General features: G+C 46.7%; 1 pseudogene; it reads right to left on the bottom strand.

Moving 5' to 3' along the window:
* Window positions 1–2,563: 2,563 nt before the first annotated feature.
* LOC118881907 lies at window positions 2,564–3,972 on the bottom strand (annotated as a pseudogene).
* Window positions 3,973–7,714: the final 3,742 nt, after the last annotated feature.

The raw sequence follows: 7,714 nt of genomic DNA, 5'->3' as shown, positions 1-7,714 counted from the left end.
TCCTCCTACCTAATATGTCTGGAAGGCCAGGTTTGAATGCAGAGATCTCAGACTCCTCACAGTTTCATGCTGGAATGTGCTAGAAGCCATATTATACATGGCCTTTTTAGTTTCATGAGCCAATAAATTTTCTTTATGCGTTAGTCACTTACGTTTTTGTCACTTATGACTAGAAGTCCTGATAATACATCGCTGTGGAAGATAGACCAGAGGTCAGGACGGTGGCTCAGTTCTCCCCTTGTGAACTGTGAAGGTCAGAGGCCCACTGTAATTTATGACCAGACCTTTTAGTTAAAGAAATAGCGTTAGGAAGTTGATCAAAGAAGGGCACCAAGAAAATGTATAAATCCCTGCAGAACACACACACACACGACACTTTTTTAAGATTAGAAAATAATGCAGAAATACCGTGGGTTTACTCTCATAGACTATCACAACTCATCTGGTACAACCTCTTTGTTCTACAAATGAGGAAATGGAGACTCAGAAAGAGGCAGTGACTTGCTCAAGGTCTCAGAGCTCCTGAACAGTAAGATTCATTCATCAAATCAGCAAATATTTATTGATCACAAATATTTATTGATCACATACCATGCCCCAGATCTTTCGGGAAGCATAGGGATACCACAAGGCAGAGGTCAGCAAACTGTGGCCCCTCTGTTTTTACAAATAAAGTTTTATCAACACACAGCCCTGTTGATTGGTTTCTGTATTGTCTGTGGCTGTTTGTGTTGCAGGGGCACCGCTGAATAGCTACAACAGAGACTATGTATCATGAGAGGGTTGGGCTCAATCTTGGGTTCTGACCACCTACAAGGTGATGTACCACATCTCGAAGCTTCCACCATCCTCATTGGAAGACCCAAGGACCCTTGGGTCAGCAGGGCAGGCTTTCCGGCTCCTCTCCCCCCCTTAGAAGAGGCCAGGGCAGCAATCTTGACTTCAGAATCTTTATTGGAAAATAAACACTGTTAATGTACAAGAAATCCATCCAAGGGTCCAGTCAAAACATCCCCGTGTGGGATTGATGCCATTCTAATGGACTCCAGATGTCCCCTGGCCTCGGGGTCCCAGTGACCTGAAGGAGGGAGGAAGGTCCTGGGGGAAGAGACATGGTGGATTTAGAACCCAAAGAGGCATCTTTATCACCCCAATTTCTTTCTGGTGGAGAAGTTTGGGGGACTCCCTCACCCTGCCCTGCTCACAAGACCCTGTTGATCTCTTCCCTCGTGGTCTCTACAGCCCCCTTCTCTTGAGCTTATTCATCCGACCAAAGGAAATACCCAGCCCAGGGGGTTAGGATTCTACTCAGAATCAGAGCCGAGGGTGACTTCCTGCTGACCAGGCCGAGCTGGAGGTCTGAGTCTCTGCCAAAGCCAGCCAGTGTGGGAGAGAGAATTGTGGAAGGAGCTGGGGGTGAGGGGCAGGGGGCTAGTTATGGATGGTGGGGGCCAGAGAGAAGTATCAGAGCCCAGAAAGAAGACACCACACTGGGGGTTGGAAAGGCGACCCCAGAAATGGCTCTATTGGTAATGATTTTAAAGATTACTGTTCGAAATCACTATTTAAATACCTCTTCACTCACTCTTCCATTTAAATACCTGAGCTGGCCCCAACTCTCTCTCTCCCAGGCCTCATTTCCTGCCACACTGCCCATCACCCACTGAGCTCCAGCGACACTCGGTCTGCTTGCTGTTCCTCCAACGGGACAAAGATCGCCCTGCCTCCCGGCCTTTGCAGCTGCTGGTTCCACCGCCTGGAGAGCCCTTTCCTTAACCGTCTCCAAGGCTGGCTTGCTTTATTTGGATGTCATTCCCCAGCGATGCTTTCCCTGTCCTGCGTAGAACGCCTACCTTTTCCCCATCTCATTCTTCTATCTCTTAAATTGTTTCATCGTTTTTTCATAGCACTTCTCTACCTGCTATTAGATGGTGTATTTCATTGTCTGTTTATTCATTTATTTTTCCACGTCTCTCCGAGCTAGGCTGTACGTGCCACACAGGGACTGCGTCTTGTTCGCTGCTTTGTCTCCAGCACTTAGATCACTCACAAGGGGCCTGGCACTCACAAGGTGCTCAGTCAATGTTTCTTGAACAACCACTGTGCTAATACATTCTTTTTTTTTTTTACAATTTAAAAATATTTACTGATTCATGCTTTCTAGAACGTTTTTTTCAAACAATTCACCAAAGGCCAATACTCAACTCTGCTCTCAATGCTAAGCAATTTTTTCCACCCAAAATGATGAAATAATGTATATTCTTATACCTAATCAGCTGTGATTCTCAAACACTTTTTAAAAATAGAAGTAAGATCAAAGTTGCAAACAGACCATAGGTAGTGATTTTAAAAACTGAATAGACAAAGCCTGACTCTAACTGACCAAATCACCCATCAGCTGGATTTGGCCTTTTCGGGCTACATGAGGACTTTGCTCAAGAGACCTGCGCGTGTCAGACGGGTTCCCATAGATGTCCTTAACACCACCAGCGCAGCTTCTGACCCCCGATGCTGCCAATAACAGCAGGGGCACAGAGAGGAGACCCTGCTGACTGATTCAGTTTTATTCTTCAACACAATTCTCCTCTCCACTCCCTTCATCGGCTTCACCTGTTTCCTTGCAAGAATCTTGGCTGTTGGTATCAGTAAGATAATTTTCTTCCCCATCCTCTCTCTCTTCTATTTTTTCTTCTTCATTAAAGCTTTCTTTATCTTCAGTGAAACTTTTCATCTTTTGATTGCTGAAGTACTCAAATATTTTTCCACTTTGGCCTTTCTCTGAAACAAACTCATCAGATATTCCTAGCACCTTTAAGGTGTTAGAATAATGCTTTTCTGCTGCCATTCTTGCATTTTTCTGAGCAACTCTTTCAAAAAGCAGCGGCCTGTTTTTTCATTTTTCTTCTCTTTCTTCTAGTTCTCGTCGGTAGTCTCTCATCCTTTCCTTTTCACTCTTTCTTGTGGCTTGTTCTCTTCCCCTGGAGGACACCGTGGGCATGGAAGGGTTGAAGCTACAAGGCACAGGCTTTGTGCATTTGTACTTCTTACTGGTGACCTGCACCTTGGAGACAGATAAGGCCAACGTGTTTCTTTTAAATTTTCTTCATCTGCTTCAATATCTGCCAAGATTTTCTCCCTTTTAGTGGATGCATGTGAGGCTGAATGAAGGTCAGATGGTTCACAGAGTGTCAGGGGTTTTGGACGCTTCTGTTCTGAGTGATGTTTCTGATATCTCTCAGGAAGTTCTTCAGAATTAGCAGCCTGGCACCTAAACTTGTGTTTACACTTGGACTTTCCAGCCTGATCAGGACACTTGGGCTTCCTTGTAGCATAACTTCTGCGAGCTAGACTACAAGACAGAGGGGATGAATTCTGTAAAAAGTCTTGGGTTCTCTGCTGCGTCCTAATGTTTCTACAGAGCTCTTCTTCCGTTAACTTGCCATTGATAGTTGAACCACAAGTAGATCGAGGTATAGGTCTGGCTTTAAATCGGTTTGTTTTCTTTTTAGACTTAAAAAAGTCTTTCAGCTGCTTTTCCCAAATTGCTTGCTTCTGTTCCTCCCTTGCAATAAACTCAAACGGCTTCTGCGAGGCCAAAAGAGCTTCTTTGTTTTTCTCCTTCATAGACCTCCTCCGTTCTTCATATTTCTTGACTGTATCCTGATACAGGGGGAGAAAGACGAACGCAGGAACTGGGTTGGTTCAGAAGTTTTTCTTACACTCTGATTCTTCTTGTTTTTTGAGCAGTTTGCATGCCATTTCAATATCTGATTTAGATTTCATGTTCTCTTTTCTTCTGCTCTCTAAACATCATTTGAAAAGGCTCAGGTACTGTAATCTTTGGCACCCATTCTTTTGGCTTCTTTTTTTTTTTTTTTTTAGTGCTGGCAAGTCAGCATCTTCAAACTGAAAATAATCTTCAACAGAGAAGTTTGTCCACATGTTGTTGATGAGCTCCTTAGCATAGGTCATTAGCTAATACATTCTTGATGTAAAAATATTTAAATAACCCATCAGATCAGACTCGCACCCTTGGGAGAGTTGAGCCGCCCCCAACGCCGCTCCTGGACTGCCCCAGTGCCTGCCCTCCCCCACCCTACGTCGCTAGAGTCAGGAGCAGGTGACTGTCTCTCTGTGACGCAGCAGGTCTGATACAAAGGGCCTGAGAGCTGGGAGCATGTCTCATGCGCTCTGGTTGTCCTTCCTCACACCCCCTCGCTGCCAGAGGATGACCACTAGAGAGGGCTCAATAACAACAAAGGCAGGAATAATAATTCAGACTAACAGCACGGAGCCCTAGTTAAGCCTCACAACAACCCTGGGCAGGAGGTTGCAACCATCACTACCCCATTAGCAGAAAAGGAAACTGAGGTACAGAGAGGTTAAATACCCAGGGTCATGTACCCAGCAAGTAGGGGAGCTGAACGCTGAACCACAGTCATCCTGGTTGGGGATTTGGCCCCAGGCCTGCTTGAGACCAAAGCCAGCATCCTTGTCTTTATGCAAGGGATTCTCAGTGTGCTCTGGGGTCCAGGAGAATTAAGTACTTTCCATCCTTAAATGTGACTCGGAAGGGAAAGAACCCAGAGAGGAGAATTACCTTTGGGGACAAAAGAGCAAGAGAGGATCCCCGCTAACTGGATGATCCAGCCTGAGGTCTGGTCCAGCCATAAAGGTCACCTTTTAGGCTGACCTTCTGTCCTCCTCCCTTATTACTGCCCAGATGTTGGAATCAAGTTTTGTGCGGGCTACAAGAAAGAGCCCTGTGCACTCTCGCCAGTCCTACCTCCCTGAGAGAAGCCAAACTTACAAATTCCCTGTAATTTGTGTGAATTTCCCATGACATACACATTCCAGGTTTGGCTATATCAGCCAGATGGAAGCAAAGGCTTCTAGAAATCTAGCCCTGGAAGGGGACTTAGAAACCATTTATCCACTTTCCCTTTCTTTCACTCTGTTCTACCCTCACTGCTGTTTCTTGAGCACAGAGGGCTTGCTCCTGCCCCAGGGCCTTTGCATTTGCTGTGCCTTCCGTCTGGAACACAGTTTATCTCCTTCCTATCCTGGCTCAAATGTCAGCTTCCCAGTAAGGCCTTTCTTGACAATACAGACCCCCACCTTCCACCGGTGCGTCTGCTCCCCTTCCTCACTTTATGTTTTCCCGTAGGATTTTGCACGTCCTGACATACACAGTATTTTACTTATTATCACGTATATTACCTTCCTCCCACCCTCTGGGATGTCAGCTTCATGGGGGCAGGGGTTCCTGTCTATTTGGCTTCCTGCAATATATCCAATGCCGGGCACGTAAGAGATGCCCAACACACATTTGTTGAATAGAGCGAGTTCAAGGGCATCCCACTTTACAGATGAGCTAACTGAGGACCAGCAGAGTGAGGGACTTGATCACGCCATGAGATCAATTAAAGTCTGTACGGTGTCCTCGGGCTGCTGGAACACATCCGAACCTTGGTGGCATAAAACAAAGAAATGTATTCTCTCACGGATCTGGAGGCCAGAAATATGAAATCAAGGTGTCAGCAGGGGCTGTGCTCCCTCTGAAGGCTCTCGGGGAGGATCCTCCGTGCCTCTTCAGCTTCTGGGGGCCCCAGCGTTCCTTGGCTTGTAGCTGCATCCCTCCAATCTCTGCCTCTGTCTTCACGTGGCTCCAGGGTGAGTTTATCTCGAGACCCTTAAATAATCACATCCGCAAAGACTCTATTTCTAAATTGGATCACACTCTGAGGTTCCGGGTGGACACGAATTTGGAGGGACACTCTTCAACCACTACACTGGCAGAGCTGACAAGAACCCAGGTCTCCCCCAGCCACAGCCCCTAGGGGGCTTCGCCAGGGACTCTGCTTCGAGAGGCCGGGTTGGCAGCCGTCGGCTGTGGCTGTCAGTCTCCCGTGAACTTGTCAAGAAGGAGAGGGAAAAAATAAACTCTGGGGTTAATGAAAGCAGCAAGATGATCTCTCCTGATCCCCGTAATCCCCTGCTCTGAGCTCGGCTTTCCATCATCAGTCGAGGGTCCTTTTTTTCCCTTCTTTTTCAGAGTTTCCCCAGAGAAGCAACCCTTCCAAATTTAATAAACTTCCCCCGCCCCCAGCTTTCCCTGAAATAATGTAACAGCAGGATGATTTTCAAATGTCTGTCTTGACCCCATGATTGATGAATCCCAATGAGCGAAGAATGAGGGGTAGGGGGAGATGGCGGCGAGCGGATGAGAATGAGGCTGTCTGTGGGTCTGCATCTGTGCGGGGTGCCTGTGAGTGACCGTGAGCAGTCAGCAGGGAGATGTGTGCGGGAGTGTCAGGCGGGCGTGAGGCGGATCAGGGCTGTGTGTGAGTGGAGACGTGTGTGGGTAGGCTGTTGCCGGCGAGCGTGTAGATGTGAGTAGAAATGAGCACACGTGAGTGCACATGCATGTTTGCGACTGGGTGTGCGTGCTTGTGTGCATGAGTGCATGTCAGAATGTGGGTGAGTGTGTTGGAGTACGTGTGTCCAGACAAAGGATGTACGTGTGCATGTGGGCTTGTGTGTGCTTAAGTGTCCATAGGTCAATGTGGGTGCAGGTCTGAAGGGTGTATGTGGGCCTGTGGGAGTTTGGGTATATGAGTGTGTGATGGAGAATGTGTTTAATGCTTACAACATGGGGACTGGGGTCAACACCAGTGTATTGCATCCTTGAAAGCTGCTAAGAGAGTAGAGCTTGAACGTTCTCACCATAAAACAACAACAAAATGGGAATTACGTAGGGTGAAAGATGTGTTAATTAACCTTATTTTGGTAAGCATGTCACAACATATACGTGATCAAATCATCAGATTGTACACCTTAAACTTACACAATGTTATATGTCAATTATATCCCAATAAAGCTAGAAAAAATTTGTGAGACCAAAAACAGAACCCTGAACATCATGTTAATATTAAAAATAATATCCAGCTTCCCACACAGTCTGCCCTCTCCCTCATTTTCTCTCTGAACTCGCCTTGTACCACTCTACCCCCTCATTCTCTCTCCTCCAGCCACACCAGGCTTCTTGAACACAGCGGGCTCATGCTTGCCTCAGGACCTTTGCACTTGCTGTTTTTTCTCCCTGGAATACTTGTCCTCCAGAATCCCACATGGCTCCCTCCCTCACCTTTTCCTGGCTTTGCTCAAATGTCACCTTATCAGAGTCTCCAGCTGTGACCACCACTGTCATCCCCCAGCACTCCCAGTCCTCCATCCCTAGGGTGGGGCAGAAGGACAGACCAGGAAGAGGGAGAAGAGGAGCAGCCAAAGGTGAACAGTGAGTTGGTGACTATAGGAAAATTTCACTGTCTTGACAAGCTATCCCAGATCGCATAAAATTCTTTGCTGTCAAATTTTGGAAAGGAAGTTTTTTAGAATGTTTGGCTGGAGGGGAGTTTAAAAATCATCTAACTTCATGCTTCTTAAATGATTTGTGGTCATGAACTAGCATTAATCGTCTTTGGATAACAAGTGACAAAAATATAAGACTTCAAACTGGCTTAAGCCAAAAAAGCAGATTTGTTGGCTCATGTAACTATAACATCCAGAAGTAGAACTGGCTTTAAGCTTGGCTGGGCCCAGGGATTTGCTTGTGTTGTCAGAACAGCCCCTCTCCGTCCCTCAGCTTTGTTTTCCTTTGCATTGGCTTCAGACCCAGGTGGCCCTCTTGGTCTGGTGGCCTCGAGTGGTTTTG

Source organism: Balaenoptera musculus, chromosome 15 (assembly GCF_009873245.2).
Source record: "Balaenoptera musculus isolate JJ_BM4_2016_0621 chromosome 15, mBalMus1.pri.v3, whole genome shotgun sequence".
Classification (NCBI taxonomy): Eukaryota; Metazoa; Chordata; class Mammalia; order Artiodactyla; family Balaenopteridae; genus Balaenoptera; species Balaenoptera musculus.
Note: the sequence above shows the minus strand (reverse complement) of the source record. Positions and strands in the feature narration are given on the sequence as shown.